The following is a 21,656-nucleotide window of genomic DNA, read 5'->3' on the forward strand; positions in this document are numbered from 1 at the left end:
ACAGGGCTTCTTCCTGCCAAATCAGCCTTCTCCGCGAAGGAGAACACGTTTGGAGTTGGTTTCACGGTGCGGAGACCACCAACCAAGCAGCAGTGCCCACGGAGCCAGAGGCAGCCCAGACCCTCCTTGGCCCTATGGGGAGCCTAGGGCTAGGTGAGAACTAGGCAAGCGCTGCGATCCTGAGCCAAGCCGCCTTGGGGCTGAGCTTTGTTCCCCGAGCTCAGTTTCCCTTTGCAGAGTGCAGCTCCTAGGAGCGCGTTTTGTGCCGTTTCGCAGCTAGGCCCTAGGTGGGTCCGTCCCTAGCTGGCTATGGGTGGGTTGCCAGGGCCAGTGCACACAGGGCTTCTTCCTGCCAAATCAGCCTTCTCCGCGAAGGAGAACACGTTTGGAGTTGGTTTCAAGGTGCGGAGACCACCAGCCAAGCAGCAGTGCCCACGGAGCCAGAGGCAGCCCAGACCCTCCTTGGCCCTATGGGGAGCCTAGGGCTAGGTGAGAACTAGGCAAGCGCTGCGATCCTGAGCCAAGCCGCCTTGGGGCTGAGCTTTGTTCCCCGAGCTCAGTTTCCCTTTGCAGAGTGCAGCTCCTAGGAGCGCGTTTTGTGCCGTTTCGCAGCTAGGCCCTAGGTGGGTCCCTCCCTAGCTGGCTATGGGTGGGTTGCCAGGGCCAGTGCACACAGGGCTTCTACCTGCCAAATCAGCCTTCTCCGCGAAGGAGAACACGTTTGGAGTTGGTTTCAAGCTGCGGAGACCACCAACCAAGCAGCAGTGCCCACGGAGCCAGAGGCAGCCCAGACCCTCCTTGGCCCTATGGGGAGCCTAGGGCTAGGTGAGAACTAGGCAAGCGCTGCGATCCTGAGCCAAGCCGCCTTGGGGCTGAGGTTTGTTCCCCGAGCACAGTTTCCCTTTGCAGAGTGCAGCTCCTAGGAGCGCGTTTTGTGCCGTTTCGCAGCTAGGCCCTAGGTGGGTCCGTCCCTAGCTGGCTATGGGTGGGTTGCCAGGGCCAGTGCACACAGGGCTTCTTCCTGCCAAATCAGCCTTCTCCGCGAAGGAGAACACGTTTGGAGTTGGTTTCAAGCTGCGGAGACCACCAGCCAAGCAGCAGTGCCCACGGAGCCAGAGGCAGCCCAGACCCTCCTTGACCCTATGGGGAGCCTAGGGCTAGGTGAGAACTAGGCAAGCGCTGCGATCCTGAGCCAAGCCGCCTTGGGGCTGAGGTTTGTTCCCCGAGCACAGTTTCCCTTTGCAGAGTGCAGCTCCTAGGAGCGCGTTTTGTGCCGTTTCGCAGCTAGGCCCTAGGTGGGTCCGTCCCTAGCTGGCTATGGGTGGGTTGCCAGGGCCAGTGCACACAGGGCTTCTTCCTGCCAAATCAGCCTTCTCCGCGAAGGAGAACACGTTTGGAGTTGGTTTCACGGTGCGGAGACCACCAGCCAAGCAGCAGTGCCCACGGAGCCAGAGGCAGCCCAGACCCTCCTTGGCCCTATGGGGAGCCTAGGGCTAGGTGAGAACTAGGCAAGCGCTGCGATCCTGAGCCAAGCCGCCTTGGGGCTGAGCTTTGTTCCCCGAGCTCAGTTTCCCTTTGCAGAGTGCAGCTCCTAGGAGCGCGTTTTGTGCCGTTTCGCAGCTAGGCCCTAGGTGGGTCCCTCCCTAGCTGGCTATGGGTGGGTTGCCAGGGCCAGTGCACACAGGGCTTCTTCCTGCCAAATCAGCCTTCTCCGCGAAGGAGAACACGTTTGGAGTTGGTTTCACGGTGCGGAGACCACCAGCCAAGCAGCAGTGCCCACGGAGCCAGAGGCAGCCCAGACCCTCCTTGGCCCTATGGGGAGCCTAGGGCTAGGTGAGAACTAGGCAAGCGCTGCGATCCTGAGCCAAGCCGCCTTGGGGCTGAGCTTTGTTCCCCGAGCACAGTTTCCCTTTGCAGAGTGCAGCTCCTAGGAGCGCGTTTTGTGCCGTTTCGCAGCTAGGCCCTAGGTGGGTCCCTCCCTAGCTGGCTATGGGTGGGTTGCCAGGGCCAGTGCACACAGGGCTTCTTCCTGCCAAATCAGCCTTCTCCGCGAAGGAGAACACGTTTGGAGTTGGTTTCAAGGTGCGGAGACCACCAGCCAAGCAGCAGTGCCCACGGAGCCAGAGGCAGCCCAGACCCTCCTTGGCCCTATGGGGAGCCTAGGGCTAGGTGAGAAGTAGGCAAGCGCTGCGATCCAGAGCCAAGCCGCCTTGGGGCTGAGCTTTGTTCCCCGAGCACAGTTTCCCTTTGCAGAGTGCAGCTCCTAGGAGCGCGTTTTGTGCCGTTTCGCAGCTAGGCCCTAGGTGGGTCCCTCCCTAGCTGGCTATGGGTGGGTTGCCAGGGCCAGTGCACACAGGGCTTCTTCCTGCCAAATCAGCCTTCTCCGCGAAGGAGAACACGTTTGGAGTTGGTTTCAAGGTGCGGAGACCACCAGCCAAGCAGCAGTGCCCACGGAGCCAGAGGCAGCCCAGACCCTCCTTGGCCCTATGGGGAGCCTAGGGCTAGGTGAGAACTAGGCAAGCGCTGCGATCCAGAGCCAAGCCGCCTTGGGGCTGAGCTTTGTTCCCCGAGCTCAGTTTCCCTTTGCAGAGTGCAGCTCCTAGGAGCGCGTTTTGTGCCGTTTCGCAGCTAGGCCCTAGGTGGGTCTGTCCCTAGCTGGCTATGGGTGGGTTGCCAGGGCCAGTGCACACAGGGCTTCTTCCTGCCAAATCAGCCTTCTCCGCGAAGGAGAACACGTTTGGAGTTGGTTTCACGGTGCGGAGACCACCAGCCAAGCAGCAGTGCCCACGGAGCCAGAGGCAGCCCAGACCCTCCTTGGCCCTATGGGGAGCCTAGGGCTAGGTGAGAACTAGGCAAGCGCTGCGATCCTGAGCCAAGCCGCCTTGGGGCTGAGCTTTGTTCCCCGAGCACAGTTTCCCTTTGCAGAGTGCAGCTCCTAGGAGCGCGTTTTGTGCCGTTTCGCAGCTAGGCCCTAGGTGGGTCCCTCCCTAGCTGGCTATGGGTGGGTTGCCAGGGCCAGTGCACACAGGGCTTCTTCCTGCCAAATCAGCCTTCTCCGCGAAGGAGAACACGTTTGGAGTTGGTTTCAAGGTGCGGAGACCACCAGCCAAGCAGCAGTGCCCACGGAGCCAGAGGCAGCCCAGACCCTCCTTGGCCCTATGGGGAGCCTAGGGCTAGGTGAGAAGTAGGCAAGCGCTGCGATCCAGAGCCAAGCCGCCTTGGGGCTGAGCTTTGTTCCCCGAGCACAGTTTCCCTTTGCAGAGTGCAGCTCCTAGGAGCGCGTTTTGTGCCGTTTCGCAGCTAGGCCCTAGGTGGGTCCCTCCCTAGCTGGCTATGGGTGGGTTGCCAGGGCCAGTGCACACAGGGCTTCTTCCTGCCAAATCAGCCTTCTCCGCGAAGGAGAACACGTTTGGAGTTGGTTTCAAGGTGCGGAGACCACCAGCCAAGCAGCAGTGCCCACGGAGCCAGAGGCAGCCCAGACCCTCCTTGGCCCTATGGGGAGCCTAGGGCTAGGTGAGAACTAGGCAAGCGCTGCGATCCTGAGCCAAGCCGCCTTGGGGCTGAGCTTTGTTCCCCGAGCTCAGTTTCCCTTTGCAGAGTGCAGCTCCTAGGAGCGCGTTTTGTGCCGTTTCGCAGCTAGGCCCTAGGTGGGTCCCTCCCTAGCTGGCTATGGGTGGGTTGCCAGGGCCAGTGCACACAGGGCTTCTACCTGCCAAATCAGCCTTCTCCGCGAAGGAGAACACGTTTGGAGTTGGTTTCAAGCTGCGGAGACCACCAACCAAGCAGCAGTGCCCACGGAGCCAGAGGCAGCCCAGACCCTCCTTGGCCCTATGGGGAGCCTAGGGCTAGGTGAGAACTAGGCAAGCGCTGCGATCCTGAGCCAAGCCGCCTTGGGGCTGAGGTTTGTTCCCCGAGCACAGTTTCCCTTTGCAGAGTGCAGCTCCTAGGAGTGCGATCTGTGCCGTTTCGCAGCTAGGCCCTAGGTGGGTCCCGCCCTAGCTGGCTATGGGTGGGTTGCCAGGGCCAGTGCACACAGGGCTTCTTCCTGCCAAATCAGCCTTCTCCGCGAAGGAGAACACGTTTGGAGTTGGTTTCACGGTGCGGAGACCACCAGCCAAGCAGCAGTGCCCACGGAGCCAGAGGCAGCCCAGACCCTCCTTGGCCCTATGGGGAGCCTAGGGCTAGGTGAGAACTAGGCAAGCGCTGCGATCCTGAGCCAAGCCGCCTTGGGGCTGAGCTTTGTTCCCCGAGCACAGTTTCCCTTTGCAGAGTGCAGCTCCTAGGAGCGCGTTTTGTGCCGTTTCGCAGCTAGGCCCTAGGTGGGTCCGTCCCTAGCTGGCTATGGGTGGGTTGCCAGGGCCAGTGCACACAGGGCTTCTTCCTGCCAAATCAGCCTTCTCCGCGAAGGAGAACACGTTTGGAGTTGGTTTCACGGTGCGGAGACCACCAACCAAGCAGCAGTGCCCACGGAGCCAGAGGCAGCCCAGACCCTCCTTGGCCCTATGGGGAGCCTAGGGCTAGGTGAGAACTAGGCAAGCGCTGCGATCCTGAGCCAAGCCGCCTTGGGGCTGAGCTTTGTTCCCCGAGCTCAGTTTCCCTTTGCAGAGTGCAGCTCCTAGGAGCGCGTTCTGTGCCGTTTCGCAGCTAGGCCCTAGGTGGGTCCGTCCCTAGCTGGCTATGGGTGGGTTGCCAGGGCCAGTGCACACAGGGCTTCTTCCTGCCAAATCAGCCTTCTCCGCGAAGGAGAACACGTTTGGAGTTGGTTTCACGGTGCGGAGACCACCAGCCAAGCAGCAGTGCCCACGGAGCCAGAGGCAGCCCAGACCCTCCTTGGCCCTATGGGGAGCCTAGGGCTAGGTGAGAACTAGGCAAGCGCTGCGATCCTGAGCCAAGCCGCCTTGGGGCTGAGCTTTGTTCCCCGAGCACAGTTTCCCTTTGCAGAGTGCAGCTCCTAGGAGCGCGTTTTGTGCCGTTTCGCAGCTAGGCCCTAGGTGGGTCCCTCCCTAGCTGGCTATGGGTGGGTTGCCAGGGCCAGTGCACACAGGGCTTCTTCCTGCCAAATCAGCCTTCTCCACGAAGGAGAACACGTTTGGAGTTGGTTTCAAGCTGCGGAGACCACCAGCCAAGCAGCAGTGCCCACGGAGCCAGAGGCAGCCCAGACCCTCCTTGGCCCTATGGGGAGCCTAGGGCTAGGTGAGAACTAGGCAAGCGCTGCGATCCTGAGCCAAGCCGCCTTGGGGCTGAGCTTTGTTCCCCGAGCTCAGTTTCCCTTTGCAGAGTGCAGCTCCTAGGAGCGCGTTTTGTGCCGTTTCGCAGCTAGGCCCTAGGTGGGTCCCTCCCTAGCTGGCTATGGGTGGGTTGCCAGGGCCAGTGCACACAGGGCTTCTACCTGCCAAATCAGCCTTCTCCGCGAAGGAGAACACGTTTGGAGTTGGTTTCACGGTGCGGAGACCACCAACCAAGCAGCAGTGCCCACGGAGCCAGAGGCAGCCCAGACCCTCCTTGGCCCTATGGGGAGCCTAGGGCTAGGTGAGAACTAGGCAAGCGCTGCGATCCTGAGCCAAGCCGCCTTGGGGCTGAGCTTTGTTCCCCGAGCACAGTTTCCCTTTGCAGAGTGCAGCTCCTAGGAGCGCGTTTTGTGCCGTTTCGCAGCTAGGCCCTAGGTGGGTCCCTCCCTAGCTGGCTATGGGTGGGTTGCCAGGGCCAGTGCACACAGGGCTTCTTCCTGCCAAATCAGCCTTCTCCGCGAAGGAGAACACGTTTGGAGTTGGTTTCACGGTGCGGAGACCACCAGCCAAGCAGCAGTGCCCACGGAGCCAGAGGCAGCCCAGACCCTCCTTGGCCCTAGGGGAGCCTAGGGCTAGGTGAGAACTAGGCAAGCGCTGCGATCCTGAGCCAAGCCGCCTTGGGGCTGAGCTTTGTTCCCCGAGCACAGTTTCCCTTTGCAGAGTGCAGCTCCTAGGAGCGCGTTTTGTGCCGTTTCGCAGCTAGGCCCTAGGTGGGTCCGTCCCTAGCTGGCTATGGGTGGGTTGCCAGGGCCAGTGCACACAGGGCTTCTTCCTGCCAAATCAGCCTTCTCCGCGAAGGAGAACACGATTGAGGTTGGTTTCAAGCTGCGGAGACCACCAACCAAGCAGCAGTGCCCACGGAGCCAGAGGCAGCCCAGACCCTCCTTGGCCCTATGGGGAGCCTAGGGCTAGGTGAGAACTAGGCAAGCGCTGCGATCCTGAGCCAAGCCGCCTTGGGGCTGAGCTTTGTTCCCCGAGCTCAGTTTCCCTTTGCAGAGTGCAGCTCCTAGGAGCGCGTTCTGTGCCGTTTCGCAGCTAGGCCCTAGGTGGGTCCGTCCCTAGCTGGCTATGGGTGGGTTGCCAGGGCCAGTGCACACAGGGCTTCTTCCTGCCAAATCAGCCTTCTCCGCGAAGGAGAACACGTTTGGAGTTGGTTTCAAGCTGCGGAGACCACCAGCCAAGCAGCAGTGCCCACGGAGCCAGAGGCAGCCCAGACCCTCCTTGGCCCTATGGGGAGCCTAGGGCTAGGTGAGAACTAGGCAAGCGCTGCGATCCTGAGCCAAGCCGCCTTGGGCTGAGGTTTGTTCCCCGAGCACAGTTTCCCTTTGCAGAGTGCAGCTCCTAGGAGCGCGTTTTGTGCCGATTCGCAGCTAGGCCCTAGGTGGGTCCCTCCCTAGCTGGCTATGGGTGGGTTGCCAGGGCCAGTGCACACAGGGCTTCTTCCTGCCAAATCAGCCTTCTCCGCGAAGGAGAACACGTTTGGAGTTGGTTTCAAGGTGCGGAGACCACCAGCCAAGCAGCAGTGCCCACGGAGCCAGAGGCAGCCCAGACCCTCCTTGGCCCTATGGGGAGCCTAGGGCTAGGTGAGAACTAGGCCAGCGCTGCGATCCTGAGCCAAGCCGCCTTGGGGCTGAGCTTTGTTCCCCGAGCACAGTTTCCCTTTGCAGAGTGCAGCTCCTAGGAGCGCGTTTTGTGCCGTTTCGCAGCTAGGCCCTAGGTGGGTCCCTCCCTAGCTGGCTATGGGTGGGTTGCCAGGGCCAGTGCACACAGGGCTTCTTCCTGCCAAATCAGCCTTCTCCGCGAAGGAGAACACGTTTGGAGTTGGTTTCACGGTGCGGAGACCACCAACCAAGCAGCAGTGCCCACGGAGCCAGAGGCAGCCCAGACCCTCCTTGGCCCTATGGGGAGCCTAGGGCTAGGTGAGAACTAGGCAAGCGCTGCGATCCTGAGCCAAGCCGCCTTGGGGCTGAGCATTGTTCCCCGAGCTCAGTTTCCCTTTGCAGAGTGCAGCTCCTAGGAGCGCGTTTTGTGCCGTTTCGCAGCTAGGCCCTAGGTGGGTCCGTCCCTAGCTGGCTATGGGTGGGTTGCCAGGGCCAGTGCACACAGGGCTTCTTCCTGCCAAATCAGCCTTCTCCGCGAAGGAGAACACGATTGAGGTTGGTTTCAAGGTGCGGAGACCACCAACCAAGCAGCAGTGCCCACGGAGCCAGAGGCAGCCCAGACCCTCCTTGGCCCTATGGGGAGCCTAGGGCTAGGTGAGAACTAGGCAAGCGCTGCGATCCTGAGCCAAGCCGCCTTGGGGCTGAGCTTTGTTCCCCGAGCTCAGTTTCCCTTTGCAGAGTGCAGCTCCTAGGAGCGCGTTCTGTGCCGTTTCGCAGCTAGGCCCTAGGTGGGTCCGTCCCTAGCTGGCTATGGGTGGGTTGCCAGGGCCAGTGCACACAGGGCTTCTTCCTGCCAAATCAGCCTTCTCCGCGAAGGAGAACACGTTTGGAGTTGGTTTCAAGCTGCGGAGACCACCAGCCAAGCAGCAGTGCCCACGGAGCCAGAGGCAGCCCAGACCCTCCTTGGCCCTATGGGGAGCCTAGGGCTAGGTGAGAACTAGGCAAGCGCTGCGATCCTGAGCCAAGCCGCCTTGGGGCTGAGCTTTGTTCCCCGAGCACAGTTTCCCTTTGCAGAGTGCAGCTCCTAGGAGCGCGTTTTGTGCCGATTCGCAGCTAGGCCCTAGGTGGGTCCCTCCCTAGCTGGCTATGGGTGGGTTGCCAGGGCCAGTGCACACAGGGCTTCTTCCTGCCAAATCAACCTTCTCCGCGAAGGAGAACACGTTTGGAGTTGGTTTCAAGGTGCGGAGACCACCAGCCAAGCAGCAGTGCCCACGGAGCCAGAGGCAGCCCAGACCCTCCTTGGCCCTATGGGGAGCCTAGGGCTAGGTGAGAACTAGGCCAGCGCTGCGATCCTGAGCCAAGCCGCCTTGGGGCTGAGCTTTGTTCCCCGAACACAGTTTCCCTTTGCAGAGTGCAGCTCCTAGGAGCGCGTTTTGTGCCGTTTCGCAGCTAGGCCCTAGGTGGGTCCCTCCCTAGCTGGCTATGGGTGGGTTGCCAGGGCCAGTGCACACAGGGCTTCTTCCTGCCAAATCAGCCTTCTCCGCGAAGGAGAACACGTTTGGAGTTGGTTTCACGGTGCGGAGACCACCAACCAAGCAGCAGTGCCCACGGAGCCAGAGGCAGCCCAGACCCTCCTTGGCCCTATGGGGAGCCTAGGGCTAGGTGAGAACTAGGCAAGCGCTGCGATCCTGAGCCAAGCCGCCTTGGGGCTGAGCATTGTTCCCCGAGCTCAGTTTCCCTTTGCAGAGTGCAGCTCCTAGGAGCGCGTTTTGTGCCGTTTCGCAGCTAGGCCCTAGGTGGGTCCGTCCCTAGCTGGCTATGGGTGGGTTGCCAGGGCCAGTGCACACAGGGCTTCTTCCTGCCAAATCAGCCTTCTCCCCGAAAGAGAACACGTTTGGAGTTGGTTTCAAGCTGCGGAGACCACCAACCAAGCAGCAGTGCCCACGGAGCCAGAGGCAGCCCAGACCCTCCTTGGCCCTATGGGGAGCCTAGGGCTAGGTGAGAACTAGGCAAGCGCTGCGATCCTGAGCCAAGCCGCCTTGGGGCTGAGCTTTGTTCCCCGAGCTCAGTTTCCCTTTGCAGAGTGCAGCTCCTAGGAGCGCGTTCTGTGCCGTTTCGCAGCTAGGCCCTAGGTGGGTCCCTCCCTAGCTGGCTATGGGTGGGTTGCCAGGGCCAGTGCACACAGGGCTTCTTCCTGCCAAATCAGCCTTCTCCGCGAAGGAGAACACGTTTGGAGTTGGTTTCAAGGTGCGGAGACCACCAGCCAAGCAGCAGTGCCCACGGAGCCAGAGGCAGCCCAGACCCTCCTTGGCCCTATGGGGAGCCTAGGGCTAGGTGAGAACTAGGCAAGCGCTGCGATCCTGAGCCAAGCCGCCTTGGGGCTGAGCTTTGTTCCCCGAGCACAGTTTCCCTTTGCAGAGTGCAGCTCCTAGGAGCGCGTTTTGTGCCGTTTCGCAGCTAGGCCCTAGGTGGGTCCGTCCCTAGCTGGCTGTGGGTGGGTTGCCAGGGCCAGTGCACACAGGGCTTCTTCCTGCCAAATCAGCCTTCTCCGCGAAGGAGAACACGTTTGGAGTTGGTTTCAAGCTGCGGAGACCACCAACCAAGCAGCAGTGCCCACGGAGCCAGAGGCAGCCCAGACCCTCCTTGGCCCTATGGGGAGCCTAGGGCTAGGTGAGAACTAGGCAAGCGCTGCGATCCTGAGCCAAGCCGCCTTGGGGCTGAGCTTTGTTCCCCGAGCTCAGTTTCCCTTTGCAGAGTGCAGCTCCTAGGAGCGCGTTTTGTGCCGTTTCGCAGCTAGGCCCTAGGTGGGTCCCTCCCCAGCTGGCTATGGGTGGGTTGCCAGGGCCAGTGCACACAGGGCTTCTTCCTGCCAAATCAGCCTTCTCCGCGAAGGAGAACACGTTTGGAGTTGGTTTCAAGGTGCGGAGACCACCAACCAAGCAGCAGTGCCCACGGAGCCAGAGGCAGCCCAGACCCTCCTTGGCCCTATGGGGAGCCTAGGGCTAGGTGAGAACTAGGCAAGCGCTGCGATCCTGAGCCAAGCCGCCTTGGGGCTGAGCTTTGTTCCCCGAGCACAGTTTCCCTTTGCAGAGTGCAGCTCCTAGGAGCGCGTTTTGTGCCGTTTCGCAGCTAGGCCCTAGGTGGGTCCCTCCCTAGCTGGCTATGGGTGGGTTGCCAGGGCCAGTGCACACAGGGCTTCTTCCTGCCAAATCAGCCTTCTCCGCGAAGGAGAACACGTTTGGAGTTGGTTTCACGGTGCGGAGACCACCAACCAAGCAGCAGTGCCCACGGAGCCAGAGGCAGCCCAGACCCTCCTTGGCCCTATGGGGAGCCTAGGGCTAGGTGAGAACTAGGCAAGCGCTGCGATCCTGAGCCAAGCCGCCTTGGGGCTGAGCATTGTTCCCCGAGCTCAGTTTCCCTTTGCAGAGTGCAGCTCCTAGGAGCGCGTTTTGTGCCGTTTCGCAGCTAGGCCCTAGGTGGGTCCGTCCCTAGCTGGCTATGGGTGGGTTGCCAGGGCCAGTGCACACAGGGCTTCTTCCTGCCAAATCAGCCTTCTCCCCGAAAGAGAACACGTTTGGAGTTGGTTTCAAGCTGCGGAGACCACCAACCAAGCAGCAGTGCCCACGGAGCCAGAGGCAGCCCAGACCCTCCTTGGCCCTATGGGGAGCCTAGGGCTAGGTGAGAACTAGGCAAGCGCTGCGATCCTGAGCCAAGCCGCCTTGGGGCTGAGCTTTGTTCCCCGAGCTCAGTTTCCCTTTGCAGAGTGCAGCTCCTAGGAGCGCGTTCTGTGCCGTTTCGCAGCTAGGCCCTAGGTGGGTCCCTCCCTAGCTGGCTATGGGTGGGTTGCCAGGGCCAGTGCACACAGGGCTTCTTCCTGCCAAATCAGCCTTCTCCGCGAAGGAGAACACGTTTGGAGTTGGTTTCAAGGTGCGGAGACCACCAGCCAAGCAGCAGTGCCCACGGAGCCAGAGGCAGCCCAGACCCTCCTTGGCCCTATGGGGAGCCTAGGGCTAGGTGAGAACTAGGCAAGCGCTGCGATCCTGAGCCAAGCCGCCTTGGGGCTGAGCTTTGTTCCCCGAGCACAGTTTCCCTTTGCAGAGTGCAGCTCCTAGGAGCGCGTTTTGTGCCGTTTCGCAGCTAGGCCCTAGGTGGGTCCGTCCCTAGCTGGCTGTGGGTGGGTTGCCAGGGCCAGTGCACACAGGGCTTCTTCCTGCCAAATCAGCCTTCTCCGCGAAGGAGAACACGATTGGAGTTGATTTCAAGCTGCGGAGACCACCAACCAAGCAGCAGTGCCCACGGAGCCAGAGGCAGCCCAGACCCTCCTTGGCCCTATGGGGAGCCTAGGGCTAGGTGAGAACTAGGCAAGCGCTGCGATCCTGAGCCAAGCCGCCTTGGGGCTGAGCTTTATTCCCCGAGCTCAGTTTCCCTTTGCAGAGTGCAGCTCCTAGGAGCGCGTTCTGTGCCGTTTCGCAGCTAGGCCCTAGGTGGGTCCGTCCCTAGCTGGCTATGGGTGGGTTGCCAGGGCCAGTGCACACAGGGCTTCTTCCTGCCAAATCAGCCTTCTCCGCGAAGGAGAACACGTTCGGAGTTGGTTTCACGGTGCGGAGACCACCAGCCAAGCAGCAGTGCCCACGGAGCCAGAGGCAGCCCAGACCCTCCTTGGCCCTATGGGGAGCCTAGGGCTAGGTGAGAACTAGGCAAGCGCTGCGATCCTGAGCCAAGCCGCCTTGGGGCTGAGCATTGTTCCCCGAGCTCAGTTTCCCTTTGCAGAGTGCAGCTCCTAGGAGCGCGTTTTGTGCCGTTTCGCAGCTAGGCCCTAGGTGGGTCCGTCCCTAGCTGGCTATGGGTGGGTTGCCAGGGCCAGTGCACACAGGGCTTCTTCCTGCCAAATCAGCCTTCTCCGCGAAGGAGAACACGATTGAGGTTGGTTTCAAGGTGCGGAGACCACCAACCAAGCAGCAGTGCCCACGGAGCCAGAGGCAGCCCAGACCCTCCTTGGCCCTATGGGGAGCCTAGGGCTAGGTGAGAACTAGGCAAGCGCTGCGATCCTGAGCCAAGCCGCCTTGGGGCTGAGCTTTGTTCCCCGAGCTCAGTTTCCCTTTGCAGAGTGCAGCTCCTAGGAGCGCGTTCTGTGCCGTTTCGCAGCTAGGCCCTAGGTGGGTCCGTCCCTAGCTGGCTATGGGTGGGTTGCCAGGGCCAGTGCACACAGGGCTTCTTCCTGCCAAATCAGCCTTCTCCGCGAAGGAGAACACGTTTGGAGTTGGTTTCAAGGTGCGGAGACCACCAGCCAAGCAGCAGTGCCCACGGAGCCAGAGGCAGCCCAGACCCTCCTTGGCCCTATGGGGAGCCTAGGGCTAGGTGAGAACTAGGCAAGCGCTGCGATCCTGAGCCAAGCCGCCTTGGGGCTGAGCTTTGTTCCCCGAGCACAGTTTCCCTTTGCAGAGTGCAGCTCCTAGGAGCGCGTTTTGTGCCGTTTCGCAGCTAGGCCCTAGGTGGGTCCCTCCCTAGCTGGCTGTGGGTGGGTTGCCAGGGCCAGTGCACACAGGGCTTCTTCCTGCCAAATCAGCCTTCTCCGCGAAGGAGAACACGTTTGGAGTTGGTTTCAAGCTGCGGAGACCACCAACCAAGCAGCAGTGCCCACGGAGCCAGAGGCAGCCCAGACCCTCCTTGGCCCTATGGGGAGCCTAGGGCTAGGTGAGAACTAGGCAAGCGCTGCGATCCTGAGCCAAGCCGCCTTGGGGCTGAGCTTTGTTCCCCGAGCTCAGTTTCCCTTTGCAGAGTGCAGCTCCTAGGAGCGCGTTTTGTGCCGTTTCGCAGCTAGGCCCTAGGTGGGTCCCTCCCCAGCTGGCTATGGGTGGGTTGCCAGGGCCAGTGCACACAGGGCTTCTTCCTGCCAAATCAGCCTTCTCCGCGAAGGAGAACACGTTTGGAGTTGGTTTCAAGGTGCGGAGACCACCAACCAAGCAGCAGTGCCCACGGAGCCAGAGGCAGCCCAGACCCTCCTTGGCCCTATGGGGAGCCTAGGGCTAGGTGAGAACTAGGCAAGCGCTGCGATCCTGAGCCAAGCCGCCTTGGGGCTGAGCTTTGTTCCCCGAGCACAGTTTCCCTTTGCAGAGTGCAGCTCCTAGGAGCGCGTTTTGTGCCGTTTCGCAGCTAGGCCCTAGGTGGGTCCCTCCCTAGCTGGCTATGGGTGGGTTGCCAGGGCCAGTGCACACAGGGCTTCTTCCTGCCAAATCAGCCTTCTCCGCGATGGAGAACACGTTTGGAGTTGGTTTCACGGTGCGGAGACCACCAGCCAAGCAGCAGTGCCCACGGAGCCAGAGGCAGCCCAGACCCTCCTTGACCCTATGTGGAGCCTAGGGCTAGGTGAGAACTAGGCAAGCGCTGCGATCCTGAGCCAAGCCGCCTTGGGGCTGAGCTTTGTTCCCCGAGCACAGTTTCCCTTTGCAGAGTGCAGCTCCTAGGAGCGCGTTTTGTGCCGTTTCGCAGCTAGGCCCTAGGTGGGTCCCTCCCTAGCTGGCTATGGGTGGGTTGCCAGGGCCAGTGCACACAGGGCTTCTTCCTGCCAAATCAGCCTTCTCCGCGAAGGAGAACACGTTTGGAGTTGGTTTCAAGCTGCGGAGACCACCAGCCAAGCAGCAGTGCCCACGGAGCCAGAGGCAGCCCAGACCCTCCTTGGCCCTATGGGGCGCCTAGGGCTAGGTGAGAACTAGGCAAGCGCTTGGATCCTGAGCCAAGCCGCCTTGGGGCTGAGCTTTGTTCCCCGAGCTCAGTTTCCCTTTGCAGAGTGCAGCTCCTAGGAGCGCGTTTTGTGCCGTTTCGCAGCTAGGCCCTAGGTGGGTCCCTCCCTAGCTGGCTATGGGTGGGTTGCCAGGGCCAGTGCACACAGGGCTTCTTCCTGCCAAATCAGCCTTCTCCGCGAAGGAGAACACGTTTGGAGTTGGTTTCAAGCTGCGGAGACCACCAGCCAAGCAGCAGTGCCCACGGAGACAGAGGCAGCCCAGACCCTCCTTGACCCTATGGGGAGCCTAGGGCTAGGTGAGAACTAGGCAAGCGCTGCGATCCTGAGCCAAGCCGCCTTGGGGCTGAGGTTTGTTCCCCGAGCACAGTTTCCCTTTGCAGAGTGCAGCTCCTAGGAGCGCGTTTTGTGCCGTTTCGCAGCTAGGCCCTAGGTGGGTCCGTCCCTAGCTGGCTATGGGTGGGTTGCCAGGGCCAGTGCACACAGGGCTTCTTCCTGCCAAATCAGCCTTCTCCGCGAAGGAGAACACGTTTGGAGTTGGTTTCAAGCTGCGGAGACCACCAGCCAAGCAGCAGTGCCCACGGAGCCAGAGGCAGCCCAGACCCTCCTTGACCCTATGGGGAGCCTAGGGCTAGGTGAGAACTAGGCAAGCGCTGCGATCCTGAGCCAAGCCGCCTTGGGGCTGAGGTTTGTTCCCCGAGCACAGTTTCCCTTTGCAGAGTGCAGCTCCTAGGAGCGCGTTTTGTGCCGTTTCGCAGCTAGGCCCTAGGTGGGTCCGTCCCTAGCTGGCTATGGGTGGGTTGCCAGGGCCAGTGCACACAGGGCTTCTTCCTGCCAAATCAGCCTTCTCCGCGAAGGAGAACACGTTTGGAGTTGGTTTCAAGGTGCGGAGACCACCAGCCAAGCAGCAGTGCCCACGGAGCCAGAGGCAGCCCAGACCCTCCTTGGCCCTATGGGGAGCCTAGGGCTAGGTGAGAACTAGGCAAGCGCTGCGATCCTGAGCCAAGCCGCCTTGGGGCTGAGCTTTGTTCCCCGAGCTCAGTTTCCCTTTGCAGAGTGCAGCTCCTAGGAGCGCGTTTTGTGCCGTTTCGCAGCTAGGCCCTAGGTGGGTCCCTCCCTAGCTGGCTATGGGTGGGTTGCCAGGGCCAATGCACACAGGGCTTCTACCTGCCAAATCAGCCTTCTCCGCGAAGGAGAACACGTTTGGAGTTGGTTTCAAGCTGCGGAGACCACCAACCAAGCAGCAGTGCCCACGGAGCCAGAGGCAGCCCAGACCCTCCTTGGCCCTATGGGGAGCCTAGGGCTAGGTGAGAACTAGGCAAGCGCTGCGATCCTGAGCCAAGCCGCCTTGGGGCTGAGGTTTGTTCCCCGAGCACAGTTTCCCTTTGCAGAGTGCAGCTCCTAGGAGTGCGTTCTGTGCCGTTTCGCAGCTAGGCCCTAGGTGGGTCCCTCCCTAGCTGGCTATGGGTGGGTTGCCAGGGCCAATGCACACAGGGCTTCTTCCTGCCAAATCAGCCTTCTCCGCGAAGGAGAACACGTTTGGAGTTGGTTTCACGGTGCGGAGACCACCAGCCAAGCAGCAGTGCCCACGGAGCCAGAGGCAGCCCAGACCCTCCTTGGCCCTATGGGGAGCCTAGGGCTAGGTGAGAACTAGGCAAGCGCTGCGATCCTGAGCCAAGCCGCCTTGGGGCTGAGCTTTGTTCCCCGAGCACAGTTTCCCTTTGCAGAGTGCAGCTCCTAGGAGCGCGTTTTGTGCCGTTTCGCAGCTAGGCCCTAGGTGGGTCCGTCCCTAGCTGGCTGTGGGTGGGTTGCCAGGGCCAGTGCACACAGGGCTTCTTCCTGCCAAATCAGCCTTCTCCGCGAAGGAGAACACGATTGGAGTTGATTTCAAGCTGCGGAGACCACCAACCAAGCAGCAGTGCCCACGGAGCCAGAGGCAGCCCAGACCCTCCTTGGCCCTATGGGGAGCCTAGGGCTAGGTGAGAACTAGGCAAGCGCTGCGATCCTGAGCCAAGCCGCCTTGGGGCTGAGCTTTATTCCCCGAGCTCAGTTTCCCTTTGCAGAGTGCAGCTCCTAGGAGCGCGTTCTGTGCCGTTTCGCAGCTAGGCCCTAGGTGGGTCCGTCCCTAGCTGGCTATGGGTGGGTTGCCAGGGCCAGTGCACACAGGGCTTCTTCCTGCCAAATCAGCCTTCTCCGCGAAGGAGAACACGTTCGGAGTTGGTTTCACGGTGCGGAGACCACCAGCCAAGCAGCAGTGCCCACGGAGCCAGAGGCAGCCCAGACCCTCCTTGGCCCTATGGGGAGCCTAGGGCTAGGTGAGAACTAGGCAAGCGCTGCGATCCTGAGCCAAGCCGCCTTGGGGCTGAGCATTGTTCCCCGAGCTCAGTTTCCCTTTGCAGAGTGCAGCTCCTAGGAGCGCGTTTTGTGCCGTTTCGCAGCTAGGCCCTAGGTGGGTCCGTCCCTAGCTGGCTATGGGTGGGTTGCCAGGGCCAGTGCACACAGGGCTTCTTCCTGCCAAATCAGCCTTCTCCGCGAAGGAGAACACGATTGAGGTTGGTTTCAAGGTGCGGAGACCACCAACCAAGCAGCAGTGCCCACGGAGCCAGAGGCAGCCCAGACCCTCCTTGGCCCTATGGGGAGCCTAGGGCTAGGTGAGAACTAGGCAAGCGCTGCGATCCTGAGCCAAGCCGCCTTGGGGCTGAGCTTTGTTCCCCGAGCTCAGTTTCCCTTTGCAGAGTGCAGCTCCTAGGAGCGCGTTCTGTGCCGTTTCGCAGCTAGGCCCTAGGTGGGTCCGTCCCTAGCTGGCTATGGGTGGGTTGCCAGGGCCAGTGCACACAGGGCTTCTTCCTGCCAAATCAGCCTTCTCCGCGAAGGAGAACACGTTTGGAGTTGGTTTCAAGGTGCGGAGACCACCAGCCAAGCAGCAGTGCCCACGGAGCCAGAGGCAGCCCAGACCCTCCTTGGCCCTATGGGGAGCCTAGGGCTAGGTGAGAACTAGGCAAGCGCTGCGATCCTGAGCCAAGCCGCCTTGGGGCTGAGCTTTGTTCCCCGAGCACAGTTTCCCTTTGCAGAGTGCAGCTCCTAGGAGCGCGTTTTGTGCCGTTTCGCAGCTAGGCCCTAGGTGGGTCCCTCCCTAGCTGGCTGTGGGTGGGTTGCCAGGGCCAGTGCACACAGGGCTTCTTCCTGCCAAATCAGCCTTCTCCGCGAAGGAGAACACGTTTGGAGTTGGTTTCAAGCTGCGGAGACCACCAACCAAGCAGCAGTGCCCACGGAGCCAGAGGCAGCCCAGACCCTCCTTGGCCCTATGGGGAGCCTAGGGCTAGGTGAGAACTAGGCAAGCGCTGCGATCCTGAGCCAAGCCGCCTTGGGGCTGAGCTTTGTTCCCCGAGCTCAGTTTCCCTTTGCAGAGTGCAGCTCCTAGGAGCGCGTTTTGTGCCGTTTCGCAGCTAGGCCCTAGGTGGGTCCCTCCCCAGCTGGCTATGGGTGGGTTGCCAGGGCCAGTGCACACAGGGCTTCTTCCTGCCAAATCAGCCTTCTCCGCGAAGGAGAACACGTTTGGAGTTGGTTTCAAGGTGCGGAGACCACCAACCAAGCAGCAGTGCCCACGGAGCCAGAGGCAGCCCAGACCCTCCTTGGCCCTATGGGGAGCCTAGGGCTAGGTGAGAACTAGGCAAGCGCTGCGATCCTGAGCCAAGCCGCCTTGGGGCTGAGCTTTGTTCCCCGAGCACAGTTTCCCTTTGCAGAGTGCAGCTCCTAGGAGCGCGTTTTGTGCCGTTTCGCAGCTAGGCCCTAGGTGGGTCCCTCCCTAGCTGGCTATGGGTGGGTTGCCAGGGCCAGTGCACACAGGGCTTCTTCCTGCCAAATCAGCCTTCTCCGCGATGGAGAACACGTTTGGAGTTGGTTTCACGGTGCGGAGACCACCAGCCAAGCAGCAGTGCCCACGGAGCCAGAGGCAGCCCAGACCCTCCTTGACCCTATGTGGAGCCTAGGGCTAGGTGAGAACTAGGCAAGCGCTGCGATCCTGAGCCAAGCCGCCTTGGGGCTGAGGTTTGTTCCCCGAGCACAGTTTCCCTTTGCAGAGTGCAGCTCCTAGGAGCGCGTTTTGTGCCGTTTCGCAGCTAGGCCCTAGGTGGGTCCCTCCCTAGCTGGCTATGGGTGGGTTGCCAGGGCCAGTGCACACAGGGCTTCTTCCTGCCAAATCAGCCTTCTCCGCGAAGGAGAACACGTTTGGAGTTGGTTTCAAGGTGCGGAGACCACCAACCAAGCAGCAGTGCCCACAGAGCCAGAGGCAGCCCAGACCCTCCTTGGCCCTATGGGGAGCCTAGGGCTAGGTGAGAACTAGGCAAGCGCTGCGATCCTGAGCCAAGCCGCCTTGGGGCTGAGCTTTGTTCCCCGAGCTCAGTTTCCCTTTGCAGAGTGCAGCTCCTAGGAGCGCGTTCTGTGCCGTTTCGCAGCTAGGCCCTAGGTGGGTCCCTCCCTAGCTGGCTATGGGTGGGTTGCCAGGGCCAGTGCACACAGGGCTTCTTCCTGCCAAATCAGCCTTCTCCGCGAAGGAGAACACGTTTGGAGTTGGTTTCACGGTGCGGAGACCACCAGCCAAGCAGCAGTGCCCACGGAGCCAGAGGCAGCCCAGACCCTCCTTGGCCCTATGGGGAGCCTAGGGCTAGGTGAGAACTAGGCAAGCGCTGCGATCCTGAGCCAAGCCGCCTTGGGGCTGAGCTTTGTTCCCCGAGCACAGTTTCCCTTTGCAGAGTGCAGCTCCTAGGAGCGCGTTTTGTGCCGTTTCGCAGCTAGGCCCTAGGTGGGTCCCTCCCTAGCTGGCTGTGGGTGGGTTGCCAGGGCCAGTGCACACAGGGCTTCTTCCTGCCAAATCAGCCTTCTCCGCGAAGGAGAACACGTTTGGAGTTGGTTTCAAGCTGCGGAGACCACCAACCAAGCAGCAGTGCCCACGGAGCCAGAGGCAGCCCAGACCCTCCTTGGCCCTATGGGGAGCCTAGGGCTAGGTGAGAACTAGGCAAGCGCTGCGATCCTGAGCCAAGCCGCCTTGGGGCTGAGCTTTGTTCCCCGAGCTCAGTTTCCCTTTGCAGAGTGCAGCTCCTAGGAGCGCGTTTTGTGCCGTTTCGCAGCTAGGCCCTAGGTGGGTCCCTCCCCAGCTGGCTATGGGTGGGTTGCCAGGGCCAGTGCACACAGGGCTTCTTCCTGCCAAATCAGCCTTCTCCGCGAAGGAGAACACGTTTGGAGTTGGTTTCAAGGTGCGGAGACCACCAACCAAGCAGCAGTGCCCACGGAGCCAGAGGCAGCCCAGACCCTCCTTGGCCCTATGGGGAGCCTAGGGCTAGGTGAGAACTAGGCAAGCGCTGCGATCCTGAGCCAAGCCGCCTTGGGGCTGAGCTTTGTTCCCCGAGCACAGTTTCCCTTTGCAGAGTGCAGCTCCTAGGAGCGCGTTTTGTGCCGTTTCGCAGCTAGGCCCTAGGTGGGTCCCTCCCTAGCTGGCTATGGGTGGGTTGCCAGGGCCAGTGCACACAGGGCTTCTTCCTGCCAAATCAGCCTTCTCCGCGATGGAGAACACGTTTGGAGTTGGTTTCACGGTGCGGAGACCACCAGCCAAGCAGCAGTGCCCACGGAGCCAGAGGCAGCCCAGACCCTCCTTGACCCTATGTGGAGCCTAGGGCTAGGTGAGAACTAGGCAAGCGCTGCGATCCTGAGCCAAGCCGCCTTGGGGCTGAGGTTTGTTCCCCGAGCACAGTTTCCCTTTGCAGAGTGCAGCTCCTAGGAGCGCGTTTTGTGCCGTTTCGCAGCTAGGCCCTAGGTGGGTCCCTCCCTAGCTGGCTATGGGTGGGTTGCCAGGGCCAGTGCACACAGGGCTTCTTCCTGCCAAATCAGCCTTCTCCGCGAAGGAGAACACGTTTGGAGTTGGTTTCAAGGTGCGGAGACCACCAACCAAGCAGCAGTGCCCACAGAGCCAGAGGCAGCCCAGACCCTCCTTGGCCCTATGGGGAGCCTAGGGCTAGGTGAGAACTAGGCAAGCGCTGCGATCCTGAGCCAAGCCGCCTTGGGGCTGAGCTTTGTTCCCCGAGCTCAGTTTCCCTTTGCAGAGTGCAGCTCCTAGGAGCGCGTTCTGTGCCGTTTCGCAGCTAGGCCCTAGGTGGGTCCCTCCCTAGCTGGCTATGGGTGGGTTGCCAGGGCCAGTGCACACAGGGCTTCTTCCTGCCAAATCAGCCTTCTCCGCGAAGGAGAACACGTTTGGAGTTGGTTTCACGGTGCGGAGACCACCAGCCAAGCAGCAGTGCCCACGGAGCCAGAGGCAGCCCAGACCCTCCTTGGCCCTATGGGGAGCCTAGGGCTAGGTGAGAACTAGGCAAGCGCTGCGATCCTGAGCCAAGCCGCCTTGGGGCTGAGCTTTGTTCCCCGAGCACAGTTTCCCTTTGCAGAGTGCAGCTCCTAGGAGCGCGTTTTGTGCCGTTTCGCAGCTAGGCCCTAGGTGGGTCCGTCCCTAGCTGGCTGTGGGTGGGTTGCCAGGGCCAGTGCACACAGGGCTTCTTCCTGCCAAATCAGCCTTCTCCGCGAAGGAGAACACGTTTGGAGTTGGTTTCAAGCTGCGGAGACCACCAGCCAAGCAGCAGTGCCCACGGAGCCAGAGGCAGCCCAGACCCTCCTTGGCCCTATGGGGCGCCTAGGGCTAGGTGAGAACTAGGCAAGCGCTGCGATCCTGAGCCAAGCCGCCTTGGGGCTGAGCTTTGTTCCCCGAGCTCAGTTTCCCTTTGCAGAGTGCAGCTCCTAGGAGCGCGTTTTGTGCCGTTTCGCAGCTAGGCCCTAGGTGGGTCCCTCCCTAGCTGGCTATGGGTGGGTTGCCAGGGCCAGTGCACACAGGGCTTCTTCCTGCCAAATCAGCCTTCTCCGCGAAGGAGAACACGTTTGGAGTTGGTTTCAAGCTGCGGAGACCACCAGCCAAGCAGCAGTGCCCACGGAGACAGAGGCAGCCCAGACCCTCCTTGACCCTATGGGGAGCCTAGGGCTAGGTGAGAACTAGGCAAGCGCTGCGATCCTGAGCCAAGCCGCCTTGGGGCTGAGGTTTGTTCCCCGAGCACAGTTTCCCTTTGCAGAGTGCAGCTCCTAGGAGCGCGTTTTGTGCCGTTTCGCAGCTAGGCCCTAGGTGGGTCCGTCCCTAGCTGGCTATGGGTGGGTTGCCAGGGCCAGTGCACACAGGGCTTCTTCCTGCCAAATCAGCCTTCTCCGCGAAGGAGAACACGTTTGGAGTTGGTTTCAAGCTGCGGAGACCACCAGCCAAGCAGCAGTGCCCACGGAGCCAGAGGCAGCCCAGACCCTCCTTGACCCTATGGGGAGCCTAGGGCTAGGTGAGAACTAGGCAAGCGCTGCGATCCTGAGCCAAGCCGCCTTGGGGCTGAGCTTTGTTCCCCGAGCTCAGTTTCCCTTTGCAGAGTGCAGCTCCTAGGAGCGCGTTTTGTGCCGTTTCGCAGCTAGGCCCTAGGTGGGTCCCTCCCTAGCTGGCTATGGGTGGGTTGCCAGGGCCAATGCACACAGGGCTTCTACCTGCCAAATCAGCCTTCTCCGCGAAGGAGAACACGTTTGGAGTTGGTTTCAAGCTGCGGAGACCACCAACCAAGCAGCAGTGCCCACGGAGCCAGAGGCAGCCCAGACCCTCCTTGACCCTATGGGGAGCCTAGGGCTAGGTGAGAACTAGGCAAGCGCTGCGATCCTGAGCCAAGCCGCCTTGGGGCTGAGGTTTGTTCCCCGAGCACAGTTTCCCTTTGCAGAGTGCAGCTCCTAGGAGTGCGATCTGTGCCGTTTCGCAGCTAGGCCCTAGGTGGGTCCCTCCCTAGCTGGCTATGGGTGGGTTGCCAGGGCCAATGCACACAGGGCTTCTTCCTGCCAAATCAGCCTTCTCCGCGAAGGAGAACACGTTTGGAGTTGGTTTCACGGTGCGGAGACCACCAGCCAAGCAGCAGTGCCCACGGAGCCAGAGGCAGCCCAGACCCTCCTTGGCCCTATGGGGAGCCTAGGGCTAGG

This window comes from Sus scrofa, chromosome 11 (genome assembly GCF_054392235.1).
Source record: "Sus scrofa isolate SSC_HxYL_T2T_F1_AM1 chromosome 11, Sscrofa_HxYL_maternal_Yorkshire_Landrace_v2.0, whole genome shotgun sequence".
Classification (NCBI taxonomy): Eukaryota; Metazoa; Chordata; class Mammalia; order Artiodactyla; family Suidae; genus Sus; species Sus scrofa.